The sequence below is a fragment of the Adiantum capillus-veneris genome, chromosome 24, assembly GCF_014529385.1.
Source record: "Adiantum capillus-veneris isolate H3 chromosome 24, ASM1452938v2, whole genome shotgun sequence".
NCBI classification, from domain to species: Eukaryota; Viridiplantae; Streptophyta; class Polypodiopsida; order Polypodiales; family Pteridaceae; genus Adiantum; species Adiantum capillus-veneris.
This window is the reverse complement of record NC_140954.1, coordinates 124,159,805-124,176,396: the sequence shown is the minus strand read 5'-3', so window position 1 is coordinate 124,176,396 and position 16,592 is coordinate 124,159,805. Positions and strand designations below refer to the sequence as shown.

At 43.0% G+C, this 16,592-nt stretch overlaps 1 pseudogene; it reads left to right on the top strand.

Moving 5' to 3' along the window:
• Nucleotides 1-5,248: 5,248 nt before the first annotated feature.
• On the top strand, nucleotides 5,249-5,785 carry LOC147427077 (uncharacterized; annotated as a pseudogene).
• Nucleotides 5,786-16,592: the final 10,807 nt, after the last annotated feature.

Genomic DNA, 16,592 nt, shown 5'->3' with positions numbered 1-16,592 from the left:
GCCTACCATAGGTAAGGTGTGGATGGCTTGGTGGAGTGTTCAAGAAAGCCTTGCAAATCCATAGGAGCCCCAAAAGCCAATTGTGAAGCCTTGGAAGACACCCATCCTATGGCGTACACATCTGTGGCCTTGGTCCATGGGCACGGGTGATTGCCATCTAGTAACTCAGGAGCTCGCCAAGGATGAAGCTTTTGCCAGTTTTCATCGGTATTGTTGGTCTTTTGTGTCTTTATTCCAATACGGGGAGTGATATCCTTGGTAAAGTCCAACATGATGTTCATTGTGGATCACTCCCTCGTCATGTTCGAATAGAAATGCCTTCACCAAGGCATGGATCAACGAGGGAGCATGATTGCACAGGCTCTTGATACGTGTTTTCTGGTCTTCAGAGGGCTGCTCCCATTTAAAGTCTTCAGGGATCTTTCCTTTCCCCTCTTGATGCACTACAAGCGTCGTGAAAGAGCCATGTGGATGGGGCACTGTCTCCATAAGATCACCTAAAGTTCCCCCATTGAAGTAGGGGAATATCAGAAACCATGGCAACGTTACAGAGTGGGCAATACTCCTCACAATCCCTCTATGGTTGAGACCTACCCCACTTTCTGATGCAAAGCTTTTCCACTGATGCTTGGCCTGTCCTTTGAACTCCTTGGCACAATAAGTATTCGTTGCAGGAAGGACACTGATCCCTTTGATTTGAACTTGCCACCCTGTGCCATAAGCCCCTGACCCAAGTTTCTTGATCTTCTTAATGGACTTATTTGGAATGCCCAGAGTCATACTACATTCAGAATTGTATATACTGCTCTCCAGATGACTGGCAGAAGCAGTAGAACCCGATGTTGCCTCAATGGCAGCCTCCTCAATAAACGGTTCTCCAACTTGGCTGCTCCCCACAACTCTTGTGATAGCCATTCTCATTTTCTTGCTTAGGCCAAACTGTGTGTCTATGTGGGATGCTCGCCTTGACCTCTCCTTTTCAGCTCTCCATCTAGTGTTCCAATGCTCTAGCTTACCCTTGTCTACTTCTTGAGGGCTTTCCTCTTTCAAATCAGAGGCCACCTTGGGCAAATTGCCCACCCAACTGCTCAGTAATGAGATTACTGATTCAATTGTTTTGTCTGGATATAACAACAACATTTTGCGGGCAATCTCACTGTATAATGATTGCAATCTAGACTCATCTGCAACAATCTACGCTATATCGTCGGGATCTAGTGCACTGAAGATCGTAATCAACAATTGTCTAATTTTCTTTTTGAACTCTATCATTGAAGTAACAGAAGGATCCTGTTTTCCTGCAATGGTATTATTTCAAACAACACATTGTGAAATATAACTATGTGCCACTACATTTGGATCTTTTCTACGTGAAAGAAAAAGTGCAATATAGACCATAGATCTCGTACACTTTTGCAGTGACACACCTAATCGCAATTGCAACCATGTGCCAATGCCTCACCGTACGACAACTTACAAACAGATGCTTCTGTCATTCTAGCAGCAACACACCTAGTCGCAATTGCAACCATGTGCCGAAGCATGAATGACTGGGAGCAACATAAAACATAGTCACCCTACGCTTTTGCAATGACACACCTAGCCGCAATTGCAACCATGTGCCAGTGCATCCACGCACGGTGATTTCTTTCAAACAGATGCTCCTATCATTCTAGTAGCAACACACCTAGTCGCAATTGCAACCATGTGCCGAAGCATGAATGATTGGGAGCAACATAAAACATAGTCATCCTACGCTTTTGCAATGACACACCTAGCAGCAACTGCAATCATGTGCCAGTGCATCCAAGTACGGTGACTTCTTTCAAACAGATGCTCCTGTCATTCTAGCAGCAACACACCTAGTCGCAATTGCAACCATGTGCCGAAGCATGAATGACTGGGAGCAACATAAAACATAGTCATCCTACGCTTTTGCAATGACACACCTAGTCGCAATTGCAACCATGTGCCAGTGCATCCACGCACGGTGTCTTCTTTCAAGATTCAAGCATATGAAGAATTATGAAATTATTTGAGTACACATTCATGCATTAGATGCTACCGTCAATATAGCAGCAACACACCTAGTCGCAATTGCAACCATGTGCCGAAGCATGAATGACGGGAAGCAACATAAAACATAGTCATCTTGAGTTTTTGGAATGACACACCTAGCCGCAATTGCAACCATGTGCCAGTGCATCCACGCAAGGTGACTTATTTCAAACAGATGCTCCTGTCATTCTAGCAGCAACACACCTAGTCGCAATTGCAACCATGTGCCGAAGCATGAATGACTGGGAGCAACATAAAACATAATCACCCTACGCTTTTGCAATGACACACCTAGCCGCAATTGCAACCATGTGCCAGTGCATTCACGCACGGTTACTTATTTCAAACAAATGCTCCTGTCATTCTAGCAGCAACACACCTAGTCGCAATTGCAACCATGTGCCGAAGCATGAATGACTGGGAGCAATATAAAACATAATCATCGTACGCTTTTGCAATGACACACCTAGCCGCAATTGCAACCATGTGCCAGTGCATCCACGTACGATGATTTGATAAAAGAAATTTTAAACCTTTAAGTTTTAACGCAAAAAACTCAAAAAAACATCAATAAAATAAGGAAGGGTTTAAAAAATTACTGCTACACTGCTTTAAGAATCTGGAAAGCTGCCAGAAAGTTTGGTGAAGAATTTTCAATGTACCTCTTTTGTGAAAGACAAGCACCAGCGTCGCCGTTATATAGCCACGACGGGCCCGGCGGGGAAATAACTTTACCCGGCGGGCCAGGTGGGCCAACTAATTAGCCCAGCGGGCTACGAGCCGGTCTCCAGGTCTCCCTGGAGGTGAAAAAAGATGAATTTCAATTAACAAAATATTTTTTATTTTGCATTTCTATTGTTATTAACCTGAAATTATAGTGTGATCACGTCATTTTGAAATCCCTGGCTGGAAGCCGCCAAGGGTTGCAACTGAAAAGGGATGCGGGCAATGCTTCAAAGGGAGAGGATGTCCAGTAAAGGGGCTTCCATGAGGGCTTAGTGATAGGGGCCAGCATGAGAAGGACTACAGGCCGTTGGGCAGCCAACAAAGAGGGGCGCCACTTGAAGCTACAGATGGCCAAGTGTTGCACATGATGGAGTTTGTCTGCATTCGGCAAGAGGAGCGTCAAAAGGGTGGCGATGTGGAGAACACTGAGGGGCTGAAGTTCAGAGCCGAAAGTTTCTTGCAAGCTCGAGACTTCTCAAATGAGAGCTGGAACATAGAGCAGGGCCAAGACAGATAGCTAGGTGGAGAGATACCATCAGTTGCACAGGTGTTGGTGGCCTGAAAAGCTCGGGGTCATCACCAGATAAAACATTGCTAGTGCATGAGATAGCGCTACTGCAAGAAGAGAAGGTCCGAAGGCATGAAGGGGGTTGTTTGATGTGGCAAGAAGGGGCATGCAAGTAGGCAAAAGGCCACCAGGTGTTAAAAGATAGTGTGTAAGAGATGATGTAGAGAAGGGGCTCGCCACAGGTTGCCAAGGGCCGCCTTCAACAAGGTGGGCCAAGACTCTGGAGGACTGCCATAGGGAGTTTGTTGCTGCCAAGGGGTGACAGTTGGAGAAATAGCTAGACAGCAAGAGCCAAGGGCCACCAAGGATTGCATCAAAGCACGTAGTTGACATTAACCATCATAGTACCCGAGTTTTTTTTGCTTTGAATAAGCAGATTTATGGTCTGGTTGGGTTATTTTTCTATTGGCTTTGCCATCAATCTTCTTGTCTGCTCGTCTCGTCTTGTGCATCTTGCCCGTGGGAACGTTGGCTCCGGGTCTGTGTGTGTGTGTGTGTGTGTGTGTGTGTGTGTGTGTGTGTGTGTGTGTGTGTGTGTGTGTGTGTGTGTGTGTGTGTGTGTGTGTGTGTGTGTGTGTGTGTGTGTGTGTGTGTGTGTGTGTGTGTGTGTGTGTGTGTGCAAAGAGGGAGGGAGAGAAATTGTGCGGGAAAATTATATGTGTGGTCGAGGCGTGTGTCACCTCCCTGTGTGAGTGTGTTTACAGAATTGGGATGAGTGTATGCATCGGTGGGTACAAGTGTGGGATGGTGGGGTGTCGATAAGTTTGTGGTTATGGTCGAGTGTGTGTAGCCATGATTGTTCGTAGGCAAGTTGGTGCATTTGAGATTGGCAGATAGTGTGCATATGTATGTGATTCTGTGTGGTTAGGGGTGTGGGTTAATCCATGGGCTAGAGAGAGGCAGTGTAGAGTGTGCTAGGTTTGTTCCTTCTTCCCCCTTTCCATCAGTGGTGTCCCTCATGGAGGAGCTACTGATTGCTCCTTAGTGGAGTTGAAGACGGTGTCGCGGTTTGAAGAGCAGGATCTACCAAGAATGGCATGGTCGGGTTTTTCGACTTTTACAAGTGCTGAAGAAGGTTTGGCTGCAAGACTACGCCCTTTCTTTGCTGGAGAGTGTCTTGTCAAGAGAAGAGTGAGTGGCCCAAGCTTTCCCGCTCCTAGTTCGTGGAAAGCAAAGGTATGGTACAAGGGCTTGTAGGCTGAAGAAAAACAGGGTCGGAGCACATTGGAAGCAGCATTCAGAAATCGATATGTGGCCAACACGCAGTAGAGTGAAGTGAAGCAAATGATGGACAACCTAAAGAAAATCTCTTACGGTTATTTTCGAGCATTTGTGTGGGATTTTGAGACCATATGGAGCAATTTGGTTAAGGTAACTCCTATAGAGCATGTAGATTTTTTGAAGATGACCAAGTTTGTGGACTTCTTGCATGTAAAAGTGCGGGATAAAATTGAGATAGATGGACTGTGCACGTACAAGGAGGTAGTAGCCTATGCGCAGAGCAGGACGAAGAAGGTTTTAAAGAAGCAACAGGCAAAGCATGTTCTGGGGAGTCCATTGGTGCCAAGACCAATCGCTATGAAAGAGCTTCAGGTATTCCGACCCTTTGTTGGTGCACATGTGGTAGCAGCGGATAGGCGTGATGACAGAGTAGAAACGATATCGTGTGGGCCTATGAGGCCTCAGTATCTGCAGAGAGGAGTCTACCGAGTACCACCTAATGTGCTTGACCAAGTGACTTCCGAAAAGCAAGCAATGGAGAAGATAGCTGAAGTGCCAAAGCCGGTGAGTTTTGTGGAGAAAGCCAAGGTGTATTCGAGCTATAGCAGTGCCTTGGATATGGACAACACATGATAAACGGAGTCTGCTTTCTCAAGGTATGAGACATATGATGTTATGCATGTCGATAAGGTGGTCAAAGAGCAATAGATTGCAGGTGAAGAGGCATTTTGTGCGGACCAGGGGGTTGGGCAACCCGCTCTCTTTCCTTGTGGTGGTAACGCCATGTTGACTAAAGAAGAGTGCTTCGATGAAGCGGACTGGGGGTTCGATGATCCAATGGTCGATGTAGATGATGAGTCGCATGTTTTGGTTGCTAAAGCTATGGCGAGAATACAAGGTATGCAAGGCTTTCCGCCTTTTCCAGTGCTGTTTGAAGGGACTTTAGGTGAAGGTATGCCAGTGTTTGCTTTGGATGATCAGTTGCCACAGGTTGCCTTGCTTAAAGACAATGATGTTGTGGAGAGCTCTCTATCCGTTGGTGGGGAGACATGTGATGCAAAGGCTTTCTAGATTGTGCAAGCTTGTGTTGGGCGTGGAGATAGCTCATGCATGTAGTTTTCTGAAGGGTTATGCTGTCAAGAGCTACATACATGGGTGGCTTACAATTGCAACGCTGGGGTGGTTTGTATCATTTTTATAGATGGATGCTGATGATCAATGCCATATTTTTTATCCATGTGGAGTTTACAGTATGCTTGGGAGAGCCTATGGCTTTCTATTTGATCCGGGCGGGTGCTATAGCCGGTGAAAGTCTCTCTCTATCTATATAATGCTTATGTAAATATTGTCTACCCACTCTCTTCTTATGCAATGAGATATTATCTAACTAATGCTAGGATTGAGCATCAATGCTCAACGAGGAGTGGACAATGATGGCACAGCTGAAGATGGTCGGCCTATGGAAGTGCAAAAAGCCCAGGCATGGTAGTTTGCAGGCAAATGACGAGAATATTGGGCAGGTATTTGATGCAATTAGGAGACAAGTGCACAGAGATGTAGCACTCGCTAGTAGCAGCTACTACAAGTATTTCTTGCTATCACAAGTGACAGAATCAAATGGTGATATCACAAGGTTGGGAGCGGGACAAGGGGTGCTGGATACAGGTGCTATGAAGTTGCTTCAAAGGAGAGGATGTGCAATAAAGGGACCACCATGAGGGCTTAGTTATAGGGAGTAGCATGAGAAGGACTGCAGACCATTGGGCAGCCGACAAAGAGGGGTGCGGTTTGAAGCTATAGATGGCCAAGTGTTGCAGATGATGGAGTTTGTCTGCATTCGGCAAGAGGAGCGCCAAAAGGGTGGTGATGTGGAGAACACTGAGGGGCTGAAGTTCAGAACCGAAAGTTTCTTGCAAGCTCGAGACTACTCAAATGAGAGCTGGAACATAGAGCAGGGCCAAGACAGATAGCTAGGTGGAGAGATACCATCAGTTGCACAGGTGCTGGTGGCATGAAAAGCTCGGGGTCATCACCAGATAAAACACTGCTAGTGCATGAGATAGCGCTACTGCAAGAAGAGAAGGTCCGAAGGCATGAAGGGGGTTGTTTGATGTGGCAAGAAGGGGCATGCAAGTAGGCAAAAGGCCACCAGGTGTTAAAAGATAGTGTGTAAGAGCTGATGCAGAGAAGGGGCTCGCCACAGGTTTCCAAGGGCCACCTTCAACAAGGTGGGACAAGACTTTGGAGGACTGCCAGAGGGAGTTTGTTGTTTCCAAGGGGTGACAGTTGGAGAGATAGCTAGACAGCGAGAGGCAAGGGCCACCAAGGATTGCATCAAAGCACGTAATCAACATTAACCATCATTGTACCCGAGTTTTTTGTGCTTAGAATAAGTAGATTTATGGTCTAGTTGGGTTATTTTTTGTGTTGGATTTGCCATCAATCTTCTCGTTTGCTCGTCTCGTCTTGTGCATCTCACTCGTGGTAACGTTGGCTTCGGGTCTGTGTGTGTGTGTGTGTGTGTGCAAAGAGGGAGGGAGAGAAATTGTGTAGGAAAATTATATGTGTGGTCGGGGCAGGTGTCGCCTCCCTGTGTGAGTGTGTTTACAGAATTGGGATGAGTGTATGCATTGGTGGGTACAAGGGTGGGATGGTGGGGTGTCGATAAGTGTTTGTGGTTATGGTTGAGTGTGTGTAGCCGTGATTGTTCGTAGGCGAGTCGGTGCATTGGAGATTGGCATATAGTGTGCGTGTGTATGTGATTCTGTGTGGTTAGGGGTGCGGGTTAATCCTTGGGCTATAGAGAGGCAGTGTAGAGTGTGTTGGGTTTGTTCCCTCTTCCCCCTTTCCAACGTAGTTGACACAAATGAAAGCTACAATGTTGATGAACAAGGGGATCATCTTGATCCTCTAGTTACAGATGCAATACCTTTTACAAGCCCAAAGTTTAAAATATCAATACGTGAATCTTGCAGAAATCAAATGGTCCTTTTAAATGACGACAGAATGATGCACACTGTGAATGAAGGGACCATCTTGTATGTATTTCCACATGATTACGTCATTTTTTAGGTACTTGGTGATGACTTTGTGGGCGTAGTTATTGAAAGGGAGAATGCAATTAGTGAAAATATGCTTGAAGTGGGAAGCATTACTTCGGTAAAGTGGCCCATCCAACACACAACCATGCTAGATGGGATCCCACTATAACGCTTTGTTCCTGTTGATGGGATGCATACTAGACGTGAGAATGTATCTAATGATGACAATGCTGGGAAAAAACATGCTAGTAGTGTTGATCCCCCTTTGCTAAGCAAGAGACGATAGAGTCTCATCAACAGGACCAAAAAGTGCAAGCAGCACCAGTTTCTACTTTTTATCTTTCAGCTGAGTCAATTCAAAGGGTTTCATGCATTGATTGTTGTGGAAAAAAATGCTGTCAGTTTGCAGATTGTGATTTGGTGACAAGATTACGGCAAGAATTTTGGGGAGAGTCTCAAAAAGCACACATAAATTATATATGATGTTCTATCTATATGCTATCGGAAAGATGAGAAGGTGCGATACCAATTCAAGATAAATCGCTCTATTGTTTGCTGCAGAGCATGGTATGAGCTACATGGAATACCAAAGACATCATTTTACCGCTACAAGGAAAATTTTGAAAATGGTGCGCGCCAATATGTGCATGGTAACATATGTACATTGAGAAGAGGACTTCAACATACTAGTTTAGCAGAGCACTATTAAATGAATTTGTGGATAACAACTCTGAGAAGATGCCACATAGAAGCAGAACACTACTAGATGGCTCAAGAGAGACTCAATTAGTGATTCCATCAATGTACAAACAAGTTGACATTTTAAGAAAAATCAACACAACACTCGACCAAATGGGCTATGAGAAGAAGTTATCTCAATCTTCTTTTGGTAGAATTTGGAACAAAGAGTATCCACATGTCACTTTAACAAAGACAAGTGAGTTCTCTAAGTGCAATGTCTTTAGTTCAATCAAGGCAAAGCTAGAAGCTAAACCTTATCTTGAAGAGAGAGCTCTTCTCTTGAGAGACAGAGAAGTTCACATGGCACAACAGAAGAGTTGTAGGCAATTATATTATGCATGGAGCACATATTCATAAACTCAACCACAAAAGCATGTTTGTATAATCCATGATAAGATGGATCAAAAGAAGACTGCCATTCCTAGATTACGCATTGTTCTTAAGGGTGTGTATTCATGATACAATTTGCAGGTGGCTTTGATAGGTATGATCACTCATGGCCATGGAGAAGGTCATTATGGTCACTTTGTCTTGAATGGTTTGTGGCCAGCTGATCCAAATCTTACAATTGGCTCAATTGCTAATTGTTTACATAACTTAGAGAGGATAGATAAGCATCCTCTTGGTGATCTAGCAACGAATGGACTACCAAGGAGTAGTATCTCTCTACTACATGCTTTGAACTCAAGGGATGCTTTAGACCACCACAACTTGAGTGATAAAAAAGAGCCCATTGTGCAACCATCGGAAGCTACAGAAGCGGAACCGGAGACAACATTTTGCAAGTTGCCAGAGAACTTGTTACTACAATTTGATAATTGTGCAAGGGAAAACAAAAATCGATACTTATTTGCCTATTTGTCAATGCTTGTTGCAAGGGGTGTTTAAAAAACCATCCAACTAGGATTTTTGATGGTTGGGCATACACATGAGGACATAGATGCCATGTTTAGTAAGTTTTCAAAAAAATTGAGAGTTACACAAACATATACTTTGCCACACTTGATGGATACATTATGAAATAGTTCATCTTCATCTCGGGGCCCATTTTTGCTTGAAAAGGTCCCCGGTTTCAAGCAATATTGTGATGGTTATCTTTGTGATGGACAAGACATACTTGTTGGACATTCCAAACCACGTCAATTCAGGTTTTTAATGCAAGATGAGACACCAATGATGCAGTATAAGGCACATGTAGGTGTATCAAGTTGGAGTGAAAGCATTTGCCTTTGGAAAATTGACATAGAAGGCAATCCAATGTTGCCACTGGAGATCCACCTTTGGTGCCAATGGTAGAATATGTCAAGGCTCACGAAGAAGTGATTTTAGGGTTGAAGAATTATATTAAGTTTTGGCAAAATCTAGGGAATGGTTCAAATGTGCCACGGTATTATAGACCTGTGATAGATTACTAGAGTAAGGTGATTGAAAAGCTTGGAAAAGAAACCATATCAGAGAGAGAGAGGCTTGTATGAAAAGTTTTTGCCAACAACTCAAGACTGTTGTCACCTACAATCTACTACAATGAGCTTACAACAAGGAGCAAAAAGATTCCTAGGCCTTGGAGAGCTGAATGATCATTTTTGTGGTCCTCAACGACATAGACCAAGGGAAGAGTTTGACCCTATGTCTGCTGTGCACCAAGGTGATTTTGTTATGCTAGCTCCAAGTGACATGGAAATCTATCCAGTTTTTCTTGCAATGGATTTATCAGACATTGATAATGAGCCTACATCACCAAACTAAAAAAAAATTTGATTCAATATTGGGCACCTTGTGCAAGAAAAAGTGGGATGACGGATACTCAAGCTTACACTAATTACTGGAAGGGTTTTTGGGCTATCAACTGCAAGGACCCACAAGCCTGTGCGAAACGGTAGATGCAATTGTTTGGTCATGGAGACCCAGCAAAGAAGGACCATTTTCTAGAATTAAGATTCCAAACAGGCATGCTCTAAGAGCTAAAGCAAGTCTTGCTCATGCACATCAACCACACTAATTTGGAGTAGATTATGTGGAGCTTCTATTGTGACTATAAGAGTCAATTTTGTAAACAAGATCTCTAGTTGTATCAACCTTTATTTCTTTTGTTTAATTAAGAGAGTTTCTTCAAATTCATGCTTTGTTCATCCTCTTGACTTTTGGTGTTTATCAACACCACAATCCAATAAGATTTTCACTCTATCTTATCAACAAGTTTGTCTCCTGTTTTCCCACTTTAAGTTGGAAATTCTCAAATTACATGAATTTGGTCAATTTGGAGATTCCCATAATGCGGGATTTCTACCATAATGCCAAGGCAGGCCATCTGTCTATCTGTGAAGTAATCCATGATCACATCCGAATCAAGACACTGGCCCAATTTGAGTGTTCCAACCTTACGTATTAGAACTATTTCCAAGCATCACATCTACAGAGATTTAGAGTTGTAATGAAGACTCCAATCAAACACTCTACTATCTTACAAACCATGTTGGTAGATTATTTACCTGACCATCACTATAAACACTAAATGGATCTTCACAAAGAACCATGACAGTATGGTCAACATAGTACCCATTCCGAGATGCCAAGATCGCTAAGCTCCATGCATATTCTTGGCGACATAACACCACCAAGTTTTCCTTATCATCAAGGTACTCCTTAGCAAGGCCAAAAATCTTCTCTATTTGATTGACCTCAATATGATTCCATGCCAGGATCCTATCTGGTGTTATCTCAACAACACTTGTTTTGGTGGGTAGATGACAAAATATTGCATCGCATCTTGTATTTGTGGTCTCACCCTGCACCCTAAATGTCCGCCTTGCTACTTTAGCACGTACATGAAAGGGCGGTGGTAATGCGTGAGCTAGTCTCCACCCAACCGTTCTATCTTATAGCCTCCCCCTAGCGTACACACTGTCTGGGCGTGCTGGTGACCTTGCCCATAGGACCCATGTCCTTACATTACCCCCCCTTGGAGAATCATTTTCGTCCTTGAAAACGAACGTAGGAAAACCCTTCTTAAGTGCGGAGACATTCTCCCATGTAGAACCTTCTTCAGGTCTATCTAGCCATTTTACCAACACTTGTCGTCTACTGACATGATGTCTGGTGCAAATCTCATGAGAATCCAAATCTTTTTGGGCTCATGAGGAATGCTTGGCTGTGCAATAAGGTCAACCAACACACCTATGTCAATGACATTATCATTCTATCCTAGCAGTTTTTGTAAATGGCTAACATGAAAAACAAGATGAACTCGTGAGTGCTTTGGAAGAGCTACTTATAGGCCACTTGACCTATACGTTTGAGAATGGTAAACGGTCCACAATAGCGTGGTGAATGGTGAATGTTTAGCAACTTTTCCCGTCTTCAGACTTTCTGAAGGCTCCAAAACTTTGAGGAAAACCTTGTCTCCTTCTTTGAAAGTAGCAAGATGTCGATGCTCATCTGTGTACTTCTTATATCAATCTTGAGCTTGCTTAACATTCTGTCGAGCAACTCAAAGCATGTCAAAATGGTCTTGAAGAAAATCCTTCACTTTTTGTATCTTCTCCTTAGCCAACCCCACCGTAATGGGTGATCTAGGTTGAAATCCATACAAAAGCATAAATGGACTAAACCTTGTAGTCACATGCTTTGAACTATTATAAGCAAATTCCAATATAGATAAGTAGTCTTCCCAATTGGTTTGCTTCTTGCTACTATACGCTCGTCGCATATCCTCTAGCACTTGATTAACTCTTTCTGTTTGACCATCCGTTTCTGGATGATCAGCCGTACTTAGATTAAGTTTAGTTTTCAAATTTTGGAACTCAGCTCTCCAGAAGTGATTATCGAACTTTCGATCTCTGTCAATAATGATACTAGCTGGAAGACCGTAGAGTTTACATATATGCTCTACAAATAGATGTTCTAATTCTGGTGTCTTAAGCATAATCTTAGTGGGTATGAATTGACCCATCTCTGTGAGACGATCTACAATTACCAAATGGCATCATGGACACGATTTGTAGTAGGTAGTCCTACTACAAAATCCATAGAGATACTCTCCCACTTACCTTGTGGAATCTCTAAAGGATGTAAAAGGCCACCTACCTTCATGTGCTCTGCCTTATTAACTTGGTTGTGCGCGTATGTCGCACGTGTCAATGTAAGGAACTTGCCGATACACCGTGTGCGAGCCACAAATGGCTCCAAGCACACAACAAGCCTAAACTAGTAAGCTCAAAGAAGGCGATGGTGTGTCACTCACCGCTCTACGCTTGCTTCGTGGAGGATTCCTCGCCGTGAAGAAGACGGAGACGCCGCTACACCGCGCTCAACCGCTTCACCGTCGTCGTGCCTTCGTAATGCTCGATCACCCACTCTCTCTCTCTCTCTCTCTCTCTCTCTCTCTCTCTCTCTCTCTCTCACACACACACACACACACACACACACACACACACACACAAGGAGGTGAAGAAGAAGAAGATGGAGATGGAGATGGAGCAAGAGCACTCTTCTATTGCACAAATGAGAGAATGAGTGAATTTTAGGTTTAGTTGACTTTTATATGAGCTCGCCCCATTCACAATTGGGCGCCCACGCTTAGCCAACTAATCCCTTGAATGTTCCAGTTAGAGTGCGCCTCTCATCAGCGATCACTCTTACCCTTTTAGGCTATTGGACCAACAAGCCCGGTACCCGACTCTACCAAATAAATAATACAATGTCCGCCGTAGGTTAGAACGTCTGTCGTAGGTGATAGGGTGTCCGTGAGCCGTGAGGGTTAACATGCCCTCCTTCCTGATGTAGATTCCGTCCTCGAAAGCTATTGAGTTGAAGATTATTTGTCGAGGTGGAAGAGCATTTGAGATGAATGTCCTTAGCCTTCTTCAGTCACTGCAAAATCAAACAACATTGGCACAGTAATTGCATTCTCATAAGAAATTAAAAAGCATATGCAGTTTTAGGCAGACAACTTGATTGGTTACAGAATTTTAAACAATTTGTCAGCAATAAACATTGAATTGCAATATAATCAAATGCATAAACAGATGTAAAGGTAAAAAATTAAACAAGTCTACGGTCGCTAATTTAACGGTCAAAAGGCACTAGAGATCGACTATTAATACCATGGGTAAGCTTCTTAATTTTCTCTGGTCAATTAAGTTGTTTAATCGCGAGAGCCAATTATTTCATGTTCGAGGGCTGACTAGAGGATATACCTAGAAGACCTTGTAGTTAAGCTACAATAAAAGGAATTTCTCATGAAATCATCGCCTAACTGATTACCTTTTCTTTGACCCCCCAAAGTCTTTTCACAGTGATTCAATTTTAATGTGTGTGCTTATTTTGTATGCCTTGGGTTTTTTGCTTTTCAAGGAAAAGCGCCCACACTGGGAACCTCTAGGGCTCTAGTACCATAGGCGATACATGTGAGTGAAGTACCCAATTAAGCTGAGATTTCTCTTCCAGCTTAAGATTTTACAATGTGGCACTTTGAATTTTTTTTTGTTCATTTTCAGCATTTTAATTTTCTAACTTTGGGGGGTCATATAACACTGTTACCCTCCCCAGGCTCATCACATTAGTAAACTCCCTTTATAATACTTAAGCTAAAGGTCAATAGGGTCAAGCCCACTAGAAAGCCCTAGTACATTTCACACAATGCTGCCTAAATCGAATTAAGAACCTAAGTAACCATTGATTATTAGGAAGGCATTCCCCATGGTATTAAGAGAAGATCTCTAACACCTAACTTGGTCAAACTAGCTTAGTCGGACTTGCTTGATGTTTAAACCTAGACAAGTGATTATGAAAAAAAATTACATTGAATTAAATGTTTGATACTAAGCAAATGTGCTAGATATTATGCTACCAATCACAATCAAAGCAGACAAACATGGATGCAAAACGATAAGGGGCAATGCTAATGGATAAGAAACACCTGTTTGTGTCGATGGTCGCGCTTGATTTGAAGTGTAAACGAGAGAAAGATTCCATGAAGGTCCAAATCCTAACCACAACAACACGTTCTTGTACCCACTAGGAAACACAAGGAATACCTCTAGGAGCCTCATCAGTGGGAAAAAGGAACTTTGCTAATCACTCAACTCTAAAACAGAAACACTCCTATCGTACTAATCTTACCTACCCTCCATCACTCGAGTGATGAGAATCAAAGGTGTTTTATGGCATAGGTTTCTGTTTCAGTGTTCCGGATGTGAATGTGTAGGTTTGGGTCAATGTTTTGACTTTTATTATGCACTCGTTTGCTAATTGCTTTTTCTCTTTATTATTTTTGTTTTTTTTTTGTGAGTATAAAGCTTTATATATACATTCCCTAAGATTGGGATATTGAGAGGTCGGGGAGGAAGGTTGAGAGGGAAGTGAGTGAATGATGAATGTCAGCAAACACTCCCCCCTTCCTTGGGTAGATCATACCGTTTGAAATGAGCTTGTCACCCTTTGAAACCAATTGTTCCAATTGGTAATAGGTGGAGATTTCTGCCAGTAGTTTTCTATTACCTTAGGTGCCTCGTCGAGTTGCAAGGGTGGTAAGGTACTCTCCATGGATCGGACTTGAAGTGGTTCATCAAGTGATTCTTGAACGCTGGGAAGTGTGGATTCCTTTGTAGCTTTATGGAGGTCCAATATTTTAGGTGGAGGCTGTGGAGAATCTTTTACCTCTATGGATGCATTATATGAGGAGCTAGAAGCTTCATGGGACTCCCCCCTTCCTGAGCTAGGTGGAACAAATCGTTCTTTCTTTGGTACCCAAACTAGCTCTGGAGCGAGTGCATTCTGAGATTTTTTTCTTTCCACGATCGTCGATTCGTTTTGGAGCTACAGGATTGAGCTCACATGGGTCAGGTGACAAGTAAGAACGCAATCTACGTTTTGGCACCCAGATTTGATCATTTCTTTGATAGTAGCCTTGGGATTCCAAAAGTCGTTTAGGAATCCAATGCCACATTTTCTTACTTTTCTTGGAGCGAGCGGTACGTTTCTTACGAGGCTTCTATTTTTTAGCACTAGCTATGGTCGCTAAAGAAGCTTTAGGGACCCATTTGTATGTTTTCTTTGTTATATTAGGATGGTTCTTGCATGTCTCAAGCTTTCTTTCAACTACATCAGTTGAAGCTCTAGAGAGTTGGGCTATGGGGACGTATGGTTCAACCTCTTGGACATGCAATGTCTTGGGTTTTATTTCCTTAGGCAATATCTCAGGGACTATGGCTTGAGTGGTAGGGATAAGAGTTGGTTTTTGCGTTGTGACACCTCCAGTCCCCCAATCAATAGTGCATTTGGTGGCTATCATCCACGTGCGTCCTAGGTTTATATTACCCTCCATAGTTCCCACAGGCATGACCAAAAAGTCTTGAGCTACAACCCCATTGTCATAACTGACAGAAGTGTGCCAGATTCCAAAAACCGTAGTTTTTTTCTTGTTGACACCCTTGACTTGGATAATACTCTCAGATAGAGGTGGCTTCCCTAACTGACACCACACCCCATATGATAGCAGATTATATTTAGCACCCGTGTCCAATAAGGCGTTATATAGTACTTTTCCATAGGTGCTATTTAGCTCAATAGGGTATCGTAGAGGTGTGTCAGAGTCCAACCAATCCTCGTTGATTTCAACGTGGAATGCATGTGTGACTCCAAGGTTAGCCTCTCGTTTTCGTTTTATACGTTGTTGTCGCTCCTTAGCCTTAGCTTGAGCTTGTATCTTCTTCAATTCTATTTGTGTCTTGGTTGCCTTTTTTGTATGGATGGCACGCAACTCCTCTTGGCTTAAAGGATCATAGTATCTTTTAAATTTGCTCCCATTGAGGAATCCAATGGTTTCAACTCCATCAAGTCTCCACACGAATGGTTCCTTGTGAGGTGATCTCACATACTCTATATGGTCCTTTTCCCGCATATTTCAACTTTTTCTTTTCGTTACGCACTCCATACATTGAGTGGCATAAAATGGTAACCATCTTTTTGCAACATTTGTCAGCCTACTCAACGTCCTCTTCCTCATATGTGTATATATTTTTCTACGCTATTAAGTTATCTAGAGTAAATTCCCCCTCTTCGTTTAACCTTTGTGGCGACACATACATTATACTCTTCCCAAAAATGTCACCTTAGTCATATATTTATATTACCACCCTTTTCTTTTTTGCTTTGTAAATAGAATAAGCATACAATAACCAACTATATACCCCCAAACTTTCTATCCTCTTGTGAATTAGTAGTAGAAAAATAATATA